This window comes from Cygnus olor, chromosome 11, assembly GCF_009769625.2.
Source record: "Cygnus olor isolate bCygOlo1 chromosome 11, bCygOlo1.pri.v2, whole genome shotgun sequence".
NCBI lineage: Eukaryota > Metazoa > Chordata > Aves > Anseriformes > Anatidae > Cygnus > Cygnus olor.
The window spans coordinates 7,103,628-7,116,612 of NC_049179.1; the positions used below are offsets into that span (position 1 = coordinate 7,103,628).

Genomic DNA, 12,985 nt, shown 5'->3' on the forward strand with positions numbered 1-12,985 from the left:
AGTGTCTGAAAGGTAAAGGATAGTGGTTTGGGTGCCTAGGGGTTTTATGGCTTTTTAAGCCATAAGGTTACAGCAGAGGTTAGCTTCTACAAGTTGGACGGCAAAGCTGCTGTTCTTCAAACATTCTAAGTGTTTTTTGCATTCATAGAGCTAAATTTTAGATGAGCTGTAATTCAAAACCGTGGAATTGGAGAAGAGTTGGTGCTGCTGATATTGTTAGCTCAAGAGCATGATGGGTTAGCTTTTTTGTAGTACTGAGTACAAATATTATTTACAGAAATGAACTGTTGTGTTGGTCACCTTACTGCTCTTCTCCCATCTCTGTTGGTGATCTCTGCCGTACTTTCAGCTTATTTGTTCTAACACTTTTCCTTAAATAAAGGAAAATAATCCAACTGAGTACAGAATAGCTTGGTAAAGAAACCCTGAACCCATATATTTTGTATGGGGAAAATAAGAAAAGCTTAAGTCATTATTTCACCTTTGGTTAAATGTATTTGAATGTGACACTACTGTAAAAATTGATGCAGTTGATTCTCCAGACCATATATGTAAGAATTTTCCTTGCAAATGTCTGGTATATGGAGGTGGTGTTAATAGAAGCAATCACTTATTGTCACTTGAAGTACTGCAGTGAGATGCCTTTCATGCTTACAGAAAGTGTTTGTCTCAGATCTGAAGTATAATCTTTTTCAAATCTACTTTTTGCTGCAAAACAACAAATTCCTTAGGGAAGCCTTAGTGGGAATTTTGAAATGGTCTGTGGAAACAAGGCTAAAACCTTTGCATATACAGGTTTTACAATAAGATCGGTTGGGGGGGGGAAGGAGGAGGATGTTAACAGTGGAACCTTTTCGGTTTTAATGCTGTTCTGATTCTTTGCAGTGCAATCAAAGTTGCTGGTCTCAACATGCTCATTAATATGTGAACAATTATCTGACACTCAAGTAGACTAAAAGCATCTGTTTCAAGCTGCTAGTAAATATGTTTGTGGTATATCCAGCACTTTTTTTAAGGTGGAGAACAGTTAATGCATTAACTCTTCAGCTTTGACAACTTACTGACAAACTTGTATCTTGTAAATGTGAAGCCGCTAATAGTTGAAGACCTTTATGCTGATGCATTCCAGTTGCCTTGCACAAATGTGTGGGGTGGGCCTTCATTCTGTGCTTGAAACTTATAAACAAAGCCCCTATTTATTCCAAATGAATGGCAGCTAAATAAAGTAGGCTGCAATAGTTTTATCTATGGCATTTGTAGGGAGTTAAGGCTTAAATGAGAGCTGGGAGGACAAAGCCAGCTATCATTCCAGAGCAATGTAGCTTCCAAATATGCCTGGTTTTGTTGTAAGCCAGGCTGTTTTCTTGTGTTCATGAAGGTCTGTGCTGGGTAACAACCTGTACTGTAGACTGATGATGAGGACCTTTGGCACCTATAGCATCTGTGAAACTAGAAAGATAGGTTCATATGTTTACAGGGAACCTGCATATTCAGTGCTCCTTCAGCTATCATAAAACATCTTGCTAAGACATGATAAATTAGGTTGTCAGTAACATATAAGCTACTGGGAAAATTTGACGTGTTTCAACACTGTGAAGATGTTTCATATTAAATGTTCTAAGGATAGGATGGTGAATCTTTTGCTATCCTACACTTTAGCTTCTTTAGCTACCAGTATAGAAAGAATGTGCATTCTCTGGTTACAACTGTACAGCTAAGAAAATAACGTGCAGTCTCCCCAGCTATGAAAAAATCATTCTTAGGCACAAATGTAGAAAGCAGAGGTGACTTATCATATCCAGTAGGTTAATAAAACACTATTCCATTCTACATGTGTCTTGAAGCCTTTTATAAGCATTGCAGTGAAGTATCTGTAGTCTTTGTGTGAATTCATTAGTCTTATTCCTTTCATTCCAGTGGATACATAATATAAATGGTTTGGGCTGAAATTGAAGTGAGTGATTTTGGGGAGTAAAGTAGCATGATAATTTGTTTAAAAGAAGAGATAAGCTTGTGCCATCTGCCTTTGGCAGAAGTTGCCATAAATGCTCTTCTTAACTTGAATATAAACATAACACTGATTGTGTTGCAAAAGCTGTGATGGTGAAGTCTGTTAAACAGATTTGCACAATCCTTTGCCTGAAAAAGCTCATTCACATGAAAAATAACATCCAAGTTCACGTTTTCCAGTACAGTTGACAACAGTGAAAGAAATAGCCCAACTTTGAACTTCTTTGTTGTTCATAGACTTGAACAATAACCTTATCCCTTAGAGAACCTCTTTGAGCTATTTCCTGCTTCCTTTAGAGCATCTGTGCTTGGATACTTTGTCATAGAGGGTTGAAAAGACTGGGTCAGCACTGTGGGTCTTCTGGGTATCCTTCTCCTTAGACTGCAAAATCTGTTCTGGTATGCTGTGTCTCCCTCAGCTCGAGCAAGAGCAGTTTTGCTTTGCTGTTGACTTCTTGTACCTAGGTTGTATCATCCTGCTGTAGGAACTGTTACCGGGATGAAGAGGAGGCTTTAGTCTTTTTTGTTACCATGGGTCTTTCAGGCCTACCTTGTATCCTGATAAGCAGCATGTCAGGAAGGAAGCACACGGTGCATGTAAGAAATGCTTCCTGATACAGGAACACTTCTCTAGTCTGAGGGTGCAATTTCAAGGAGGCTGGTTTAGATCAAACCAAGGTCAGTTGCTGTCTGTTCTTCCTCCTTTACCCCTTGTACCAGTCCTAGTATTGACCTGACTGCTTGTTAGGATGGAGATGGTGATGTCCCCCAGCATTATGAGCTTCCAACTTGGATTGGTGAAACAAGTTGCTTCTGGAGCGTAATTATGATGCTGAAGTTTGCTTTAGTGCCTTCATGTGGGCTCAGTTATAAATCATTGCTTTCCTGCAGCTGGCATCACTCAGTTTTTCTGTTTGCATTATTATTCTAGTTTGTCTCCTTCCTCTGGGAAGGAAATAGTTATTTGAACAGAGTTTGGTTTCTTGTGTAATTGTTTTAAATTAACTTGTAGAAAGCAAACACTTGTAATGGCCAGTGTTCTGTTCATGTGTTTCTTGATACTTATTTTCATCTCTACTAAAACTTGAGTGAAACTGACAGGAAGAGTGGATAGATTTAAAACAAATAAAACAGCAACAATAACCAAACCTAGTGGGAGCAAATTTCCTACGGGGAACAGTTATTCTTTCTTAGCCATCCCTATGTCTTGTATAATTTTTTAAAATAAAAATAAAATTCCTGATACTTGATTTTGTGTATCAATGTTATTTCACGTGACTTTTATTATCTATTTTTGTCTTCTCCTAACTCCTTTCAAAAAACAGCAAAGGACAAGAGAAGAGAAAATAAAGGTTTTTTCAGCTGAAGAAAAGTTACCTGTTTTAAAGGTTCGAAGGTTGTCTTATTTTGTACATTTTAGCTAGTTTGAATAAGAGGTGAAAAAACAACTCTCAAATGTCACATATTGCTGTGGGTAAACTTTTTGCTACCTTGCTGACCTGGACTGAGTTGTATGGGCATAGTAACAATGATGAACGTTCTTGACACATGAACCTAAACACAGGTTGTATGAGAAGTAAAACAAGTAATTCATTGTAACCCTCTATAGAACCATCCAGATGGCAGTCTGCTGCTGCTCTGAGTGTTGCTCTGAGAATGCCTCTGTTTTTACTTTCATCACTTCTGGAGCTAGAACAATGTATGGGAGAAGGTGGGAAGAGCGGACCTGAGGTACCCATTTTGAGTGCTAATGCAATTGGCTCAGCAATCTTCACAGTTACACTGCCATTTACATGTTAATGGTTTTAATGGAAGTAATTTTTAAATAGCATTTGGTGATTTCTTAATTGAGGCATTGACTGAGCTGACAAACATGTTTCTTGTGCTAGGGGCCCCAGAGCTGAACACAGGGCTTCAGCTGGGGTCTCATGAGAGCAAAGCAGACAGGCAGAATCCCCTCCCTCGCCCTGCTGGCCGTGCTGCTTTTGGTGCAGCCCAGGATATGGTTGACTTTCTGGGCTGCAAGTGCACATTAGTGGTTCATGTTGAGTTTGTCATCAGCCAGCACACCCAATTCCTTTTCCTTAGGGCTGCTCTCCATCTATTTTCTGCCCTGTAGTTGTGTTTGGGATTGCCCTGACTCAGGTGCAGCAACTTGCACCTAGCTTTGTTGAACTTCATGTAGGTGCACCCCTCAAGCCTGTCTAGGTCCCTGTGGATGGCATCTCTTATTTCCACCGTGTCAACTGCGCCATGCAGTGTGGTTGTTGGCAAACTTTCAGTACTGTTTACAGCCAATTGCTAATATTTGAGTGTAGAAAGACTCCAAATACTTACTGTTCCCTGATCTGTGGTGGGCTTCAGGTGTGCAGGAGATAGCATTTCTGAATGTTCATTGTTAAATTTTGTAGCATAATAATGCATTCTCTGTCTTCATACAGAGTTGGTAGTTACCTGTTTGGGGCAGCCAAAACAACCTGGGCATGAAGTAGTACAAGGGTATAGTGTGTCCACCCAGTGCTAGAACAGCACTGGCAGTCCTGCATTGTCCTGCATTCTCATCCTATGGATTGATGGAGGCTTACAGTTGTGGTGCTATAACCTCAGAATTCAATATGGCTTTGATACTCAGGCAGTATTTCACCAACATCTCTGACAGCTTATCAGTATTTAACTAGACTATAGCTAAAAATTGTGTTAAACTGAAATACTACATTTTCAGAATGCTATTCTTATAACTTGGAATTCAAACTGACCAAATGTGCAAGTTGAATGTTACAGGACAGTATCAGGAGTGTTACTGAGAGTCGCTGATGTTGGAAATGACAGCTGTTGTTTTTGTAAGCTTTTGTACACCAAAACAAAACAACAAACAACTTCAGGGTTGGAATACAATGTCTTTGCAGAATTGAATGCTTAAAGCAGGTTTTTCAAGTGGGTATGCCTACTGATATAGGTGTGAGCAAATAACCAGCAAGGAGGGTGTTTAAGAGTGGTTATTGGCAGTGTAGAAGATTGTGCTGCAGTAGAAAGGCCAGTAATTCGTGCTGTTAGCTCTCAAATGTGTTAGGAAAAAGAACATAGTTCATCACTTATCACTTTCTTTTTTAAGTAAACGTGAAGCTACAAATTCTAGTCCTGGTAGGTGATGGAAATGTAAATTTTGTTCTGTGACATGGAGGTGTAAAGTTTTTCTTGTGGTGGTGTTTTTTTTTTCTTCTCTCTTTTCTTCCAGTGCTGGAAAGGGGTATCTCAAATTGTGGCAAGTGCTGCTGAGGTCCCTTAAAGTGAACTTGTACCTGACGTGTAATTAGCAAAGCACTTGAAGCAACTGAAAGATTGAGTAGAGGGAGGAATGTGCTTGTGTGAGCCAATTAGACATGAGAATGAATGTGTGGGCTGCTATGAGGGATGGGGGGTATGATGCCACTCAGTCGAAGTGGTAGCTTTTGCTTTGTGCGGCTGAGCAACTGGTAAGCAACACTAATGGCTGCTTTGACATCTCTTGGCAACCTTGTGCCTGCACTGGTAGAAGGCTGGATGTGAAACAGTGGTGAGAAGGGAGGATATTTCTTACAACATTTTAACTGTTCAGTGTAAGATTTCTGGTAGTTGAGCTACTTAAAACCAACAAAACAACAACAACAAAGTCCAACAAAACTACGGTTTTGTCTTAGTAAAATAAGGGAGGTAACTGCAGATATAGGGCAAACACTGGTTGGGTTGGCTTAATTTATAACATCCTTTAAATGACAAGCCTCCTGTTGAGCCACTTCTTTTACGTGGGTATCTGTGCTTTCCAGTTTCTCTTAGGATGTGCCCCATGGCACAGCTCCTGTCATTTCCAGCTGTGCAAGTCATTGCCACCTGCTGCAGTACCCGTCTCAGTATGTGTGGCTGCAAGTGCAAGTGCTTGCATGGTACCAGTGAAGCTAAACAAGGTGCATGTAAATAGTTAAATTTCACTTAAAAATATGTGTTCAGAAACATTTCCAAACTGAAAGGGAACGAAGTTATTTACATTGGCCTCTGAACTGCATTGGAGTTATTTCATGTTGGGGGGAGTCACTGTAGCTTTATTTCTCTGATGTATGGGGGGGTTAAATGCAAAAGGCTGTAAATGAAGGCAGCATTAAGTCAGTGCCTGTCTGATACTGGACACTTAATTGTAATGTTGCTTGGCAGGAGGTTGAGAGGTAGTATCTTTGTGGAAGCTATTCTTAGTGTGAGAATTCGCTGCTTAATATACATTTGGGTTGGCTTTTTCAAGTTACTTAGTAGCATAAACTGCTGCTGTAGTTGAATTCAAGTATGTGAAAATAAAAGATATTACTTGTGCCTTAATGTACAATGACGCTAGCTGACAAACGCATGAAAACAGAAAAAAGAATATGACAGCATCCAATTATAGATATTGAAAAGTAAATCTGACTCCATTTAAAAAAAAAAGTTTGGTAGGTGTAAGGTAACTTCTGTCACATAACTTGAACAAAAATGCTGTCTTGCTTTAGTGGCAGCTGTACAGGAGGAGTGTCACACTGTTGTCAGTACTTGTTCCTCCTGAAGGTAATGGAAAGTCCCAGGTGTTGCCTTGCTTGTACTGAATGATGGTGAGTTACCCTGGCCTATACAGCAACCCCTCACGTGCTGCAGAAGTTACCCTTAATTACAGACTTGGGCATCATCTGACATATTTGCCAGGAAGGACAAAAGTATTGTGTCAGCTAGTTAGTATTTTTATTTTGGCACCTGCACAGGAATACTGGAAAAAAACAGGTTGTATCTTCTCTGTACTCCTAATTTTTGTAGAGTGCTGGCTGGCAGTGAAAGCCAGGGCAGAGGGAATTTGCAAGGGCAGCACAAGGTGCATTCAGTGAAACTTGTGAAGCATCAAATACTTCTCAGTATTTTATAGTTGATACCAGTGCTTGTGATTTCTGCAGGAAATCATCTGTATTTGAGAAGGTCTGTACAATACAATACAAAGCTGCTCTGTTTGTATGCAAAGGTATCACAGAAACAGTCTTGCTTCTAGAAGGCTGTTCTTGTGTTGATTAGGATTCAAGGTGTGTTTTAAAAACTTTCTTCATTCACTATATCATTAAGCTATCCATGACAAAGCCAAGCTTTGTAAAATGCCTTTAAACTGTTGATTTGGTGATTACATAGAAGTAACTCTGAACATATGAACATGGTGTGCATAAGCAAACCCTGTAGGATTTCTTGACATGAAAACAAGCCCATGTCAGTGCTTTTTGTATACTTACGTTTAACATGAGCGTAACGTGATTTGGTTAAGGTCTCCGACAATGCAGTCTCTGCCCAGCTGTGGAGGCACGGAGTAAACTACAAGAAGTCTAAAACAAAACAGATTACAGCATGGTTATCACAGTACAGAAACAGGTCAGGCAATATTAAGCAATCAGCTTATGTTCTTGAGTAGCTAAAATTTGTTTCTTTTGGATCTCTTGGTATGGGGAACGATGTGCCCTGTTGAAAGGGGTTGCCAATCCTGGGTGGCTGACAAGGGGTCCTTAACTCTAGGGACCAAATCAGTAATGCTTGGCACAGGTTGGATTGACAGTCCATTAATGTCTGACTCTTGCAATAGTTTCACACACGAGTCTGCTCATTCTTCCCTATGAATTTGAAACCGCTTGTTAAATCAGTTTTAGGTCAATTATTGTCTGCTTTGGGAATAGAATCTTACCTGTTGGTGTTCTCACTGATCACAAGTAACTTAGGAGGGAAGCACTGGTGTGCCAACTTTTTCTTTTATTTGAAGTCTGTGTTTACTGACTAGTACATCTGTGTTTACTGACTAGTGTAAATAGAGAAACTAGACTGAAGATAGGTATGTGCTGCTATTGAATCTAAATTTTCCTATTGTATCAGCAGCTGTAGGGTGGAAGCATGTTTAGAACTCTCCTGCCCTGAGTTGATTCTATGGACACAAGATCATAAGCTGTTTTTGTTTTTGTTTTTTTGTAGCGAGCTACCCACCAGTTGTTTGGACTAGCTGGCATTTTGGTAAGGCAGAGGTAAGAGGCATCAATTGTAGGATGACTGAATATGGCATTTGAAGAAGCCACATTTATCAGTGTTAAACATCCAAAATAGAGCCTTTTCAGAAGTACCAACTCTTTTTTTTTTTTCCCCAAAAAAGGGGGAAATCGCTGTTACTGTGTTCAGAAAACGTGGTGAGAAGGTGCTACATGTAAATTTATGCATCTCAGGAGTTTGTGCCTGGAATACTTGATGGTGATAGTTTAGTTTGTAATAGATATTTGTAGTGGAAGGGTGGGGATGAGGTAGCTTGCAAGCACACACTTTTTCTGCAAGAATCCCTCTGCTTCATTCATTTAAATAGGAATCAAACATTGAAATTCTCATAAAGGAGTAATGTTTTAGTTTTTAACCATTCATTTTTTGGGCATCTTCTTCAAAGCTATCCCTGCTTGCAATCATGTTATTTGTAACATTAAAAACTTATGGGGTCCGTTTTTTTTCATTTTGCTTTCTTCAACACTCATTTTCACAAGTTGTACTGCAGAGGGTGTTACTTTAAGGTTTGATAACACAGAACTGTTTTTTTTTAAATCCTGGAATCTTGTAAATGGTATTATTGATAATGACAATTCAGTGATCACAATTGAGTATTTTTATAGTGATTATTGGAGCAATTATGACATCTAGACTTTGTAAATTTCCACTAGTTACTTACACAACAAAATTGTTCTTTTTCTTTTTGTACATCTTGGAAATGAGTGATGCTGTTTGGAATACTAACCAGGTCTCTAGCTTGATGTTTCGTGGCTTTTGGACGTGTGTGTAGACTGTAAAATGTATACGCTCTGGTAACTTTTGAATCTTTTTAGTGATTTTTTTTTTCCCATTATTCAACTTGAGTAATTCGCATGAGTTATGAAACAACTTCAAGACAGTTCTGAGGAAGCTAAGGGGAAACAAATGTATAACATGTTTGGTTGTGATAAAACAGATGATATCGATAATGACTTATCTAGTCATATGACAAGCAAGTAATATGAGGGTTAAGGATTTTTCTTAGATTAAACATGTACACTTTTCATTAATTTTTAATATGGTGAGAAGATTGGTTGTAAGGGAGATACTCAGTTCTTTCCCTAATAAGTGTTGAAGTGGTAAAGGGCAAAACTATTTATACCTGTAGTCATACACCTATAAAATTTCATATTTTAAACAATGTATTTCCAGTAGCCTTCTGAATATTAAGCGTGGGATATTAGGATTTGTGTTGAAGTCTTTTAGAAAAACTTTTTCAAGTAGATAGAAATTTTTCCCCAAAGGCAAGTTTTTAACTAGTCCTATATTCACTGGAGAAAATCGCCTTTTGTTGAGTATTTAACAGCAGAAATCTAACTTGTTTTTTTTTGGTTTGTACATTGTTCTGTAGATTGTATATATGTATCTCTCTAGAGAGTACATTAAGTGGATGATGTGAAAAAAGACTTCGTTGGTGTTGCTGGTTTGTGTACAGCACTTCATGCATTTAAGAAAGTAAGGTGAAAGAAAAGCCTGCTTGTTCTTGTTTGGTGTTTTCACTCATGTGAGCAGCCCATCAGTGCTGTGCTTTAAGTATTTCCAGACACTGTAGGTTTGGTGGGAGAATATTTCACAAGTAGCCTGTGTATGTAGTGCTGCAGGACAGTGCTTGTGGGAGTTCAGGTGCGTGAGCTTTAGATCTGCTCTCAAAAACGTGAGGCTTTCAAAAGTGCTGCCATCTGGTCAAGTGGTATGAGCAGGCAGTTAGATTATTATGAATGCAGTGCCCAAGTAGTGGTATTGCCCATGTACAAGGACTGCCTGGCTTTCAGGCGGGTAGTATTGGTATTACAAAGCAGCCAAGACAAATCATAGAATAAGGAAATCATAGAATAAGGAATCATATTCTGTGATTCTAGAATCATAGAATATAGGAAACATCTGTCGTGATGTTGAGGAAATTGTTGAATGTGAACAGCTATCACCTTGTTGAAAGGTGTCTGCTGAATAGTTTTCCACATGGAGTGATATTTCTTTCAGATCATTTTCAGTGCTGCCAGGCAGAAGGCTTTTGTGACCAGTGTCAGAATTTCAATACGTTATCTTTATACAAGTTGACTGACTGATGGCATATCACAAGTTCATTGATTAAAGGAAGTGACACTGCTTCTACTGATGTACACAGTCAGCTTGGTGGCAGAGAAGGAGCATTATTTGTCTCATTATTTGCATGAGTTGAGTATGGATGTGAGGAAGGATCCTGCCTGTCTTTTTTGCTGCATGAGGAAATAAAACCAAATGTCAACTCAAATGATCTGTATATTAATCTCTTGTTAGCGTTACTCTAGCAGACAAGGCGCATGCAATTTTCAGTTACAACTGCAGATATTTAATTAATATATAAGTCAAGGTTTTAGGATTAGTTTAGGCTTTCTCTGTGTCACCCTATATTTCTGTTGCTAAACCACGCAGTCAACAAATTTGTAGAAGGAAATAAGGTAAGGTTACAGTCTCAGGTTGGCAAGCATATGATAGTTTTAGTAAGGAGTAAGGGGAAACTAGGTAACTAAAAGTAGATTGCAATGTAGGTTTGCTTTGAATTCTCAATTATTTCTGGAGTGCCTTCAGCTTTGTTAGATAAAATTATTATTTCCCTTATTTGTAAACCTCTGAGAGGAAATGACCGTAAGTTCATCTGTCCTTGTCCATGAAGTACCTTCTTCTGCTGAGCCTTAAAACTGAAGAAAAGCTACGAATAAACTTAAGATTTTTTTAATTAAAGGGGAGAGGCTAATATCTTACATTACTTTCTTAGTTTTGTGATTACCCGGAGTAATTTGAGAATAGTTGAATCTGATCCCCTTCTGTATTGGAGGCGAAGCAGTTGGGCAGTCATGCTGTGAATGACTGATGTCTTCTGAAATGGCCAGCTTTACTATACAGATGAGCAGCAGTGCTAGACTGAATAGTAATGACAGCTGCTATAGTTTCAAGACAAACAAATGACTTCATTTCCTAGATCTTTTTGTGAAAAGCTACCCACTTGTATGATAATCCTTGAGGCCTCAAACAGCATGTAGTAGTTCAGCATGTTCATTACTGAAACTGGGAGAAATGAAACCAATGAGGAGTAAAAGGTACACTGTGTATCGTGTATATGCATGCATATATGTGGTTGCATGTATATTTGCATCCCTGAATAACACTGTCAGTAGCTTCGAAGTTGTATTTGAATACTGCAAGTTATTTTATTTTTTTTAAATTAATGAGCATGTTGCAAGTTCCAAAGGCAGGCACTAAAATCAGAAAAGTTCTTTGTTAGACCTATGTAATCTGGAGGTCAGCTGCTTGAAAGGGAGATGAGGTCCTGGAAATAGCACCTCAGTTGTACACAGTGCGTTTCTCCTCAAATTAATGCTTTAGTACCAATGTTCTAATGTTCACGTAGATAGAAAGTATTTCTTTTGATTGCAGTGTTTATTCTTTTACTGGCTTTAGTGTAACTTCTTTGCTTAGTTTGCTTATGTTAAGTTTAAACCTAAAAATGTTCATTTTATGTTTGAGTTGCATGAAAATAAAATACAGCCTTTTTCAAAGTCCTGTAAGATATGGCATTTCTTAAAGGTACTTTGTTATAATTTGGACAAAACACCATAGTTTTTGACTATTTCAGTCTGTGTGACCTTCAGACTCATAGATGTCAGTGAGGACAAATGACTGGCATTTAAGGGGAACTGGATTCACAAGCAACTTCTGGGTGCATGACGACTTGCAGGTTTGCTGTAGTATTTTATCACAGTCTTCTTGAAAACAATGATCATTTTCCTACAAACAAGCGTTGGGTGATATAAAGTAGTGACGCTGCAGATGTTGAAGTTATCTATCAAGAGTTTCTTTTTTCTATTCACATCTCCACTATGCACATTCTCAGGAGTGTTGACCAATCCCTGTAGTTTTCCAATTCCTGGTATAGGTTTGGATAGCAGTTGCTGCTGTCAGGTCACTCTGGCTAAATTCTGCAATATAAACTGTGCTGGTTTGTTAATAACTTCACTTTGAAGGATTGGTGTATGGGTCATTTTACTGCCATATTTCAAGCTTTTTCTTTGTCATTGGGTTTGGTGTGCCTGTCATCTTGAAGAGTGCTGTCATAACTTGATATTTCTTTTGCTAACCTTTTCACTTAGAATATTAAAATTATTTTTTATCCTCCCTACCCCTCTTTTTTTTTTGCCAGCAGTACTGAATTGTGGGATAACATCAAGGTCTGTCTTGCTGCTGGACTGTTCTGTTGACCTGTTCCAATGTTCTGAGACCACAGACTGACACGAAGGAATCTGTAAGTACGGTGGTATGGGGGAATACTTTGCTGTCACTTAAAGGTGTGCGTCCTATAAAGATAGTTAGTGTGATGTTGTTTATAAAACCTTGTAAAATAAGTGGTGAGTGGCAGCATTTGTTTTATACCATGTAGTCCTCTCTGATTTAGTGCGTGCAGTTGATCAATAAGCAAAGATCGGGTATTGCTTTATTAAAACTCTATTTTGTATTTTTAGCATTTAATGAAAATATTAGATGGAAATAGGAGAAAATTCTGTTAACAAAATCTCTCTTAGGTGTCTTACAATCTTAGGCAAAGCTAAAATAGGAGGAAGAAGACTATAGGGAAGCACGTTAACTTTAAAATAACCGAATATGGTAGGTATTTAATTTGATAATCTGGAGTTACCTACTAGGAATTTTAGGTTACAGGGGATAGTTGGATCCTTATAACACAGCCTTTGCTGTATTGATTGGTGTGTTGTTGCAAAGTAATACTGCAAAAAGGACTGTAACTACCATATTTGAGCACGTATTCTGGAAGAAATGGCATTACCCACAGAGAAATGGAGAATGAAGATAACAGTTGTTGTTACGGTTTAGCAGGAATACTGGAAAAGAAAAAAGTACG

At 38.5% G+C, this 12,985-nt stretch overlaps 1 protein-coding gene across 1 annotated transcript in view; it reads left to right on the forward strand.

The window, feature by feature from the left end:
* Window positions 1–12,985, forward strand: part of TLN2 (talin 2) — a 178,082-nt gene that overhangs the window by 20,048 nt on the left and 145,049 nt on the right. The window contains exon 2 of the mRNA XM_040569529.1: window positions 12,272–12,373. The gene's annotated coding sequence lies outside the window, so the exon portion shown is untranslated. The remainder of the gene's footprint in view (window positions 1–12,271; window positions 12,374–12,985) is intronic.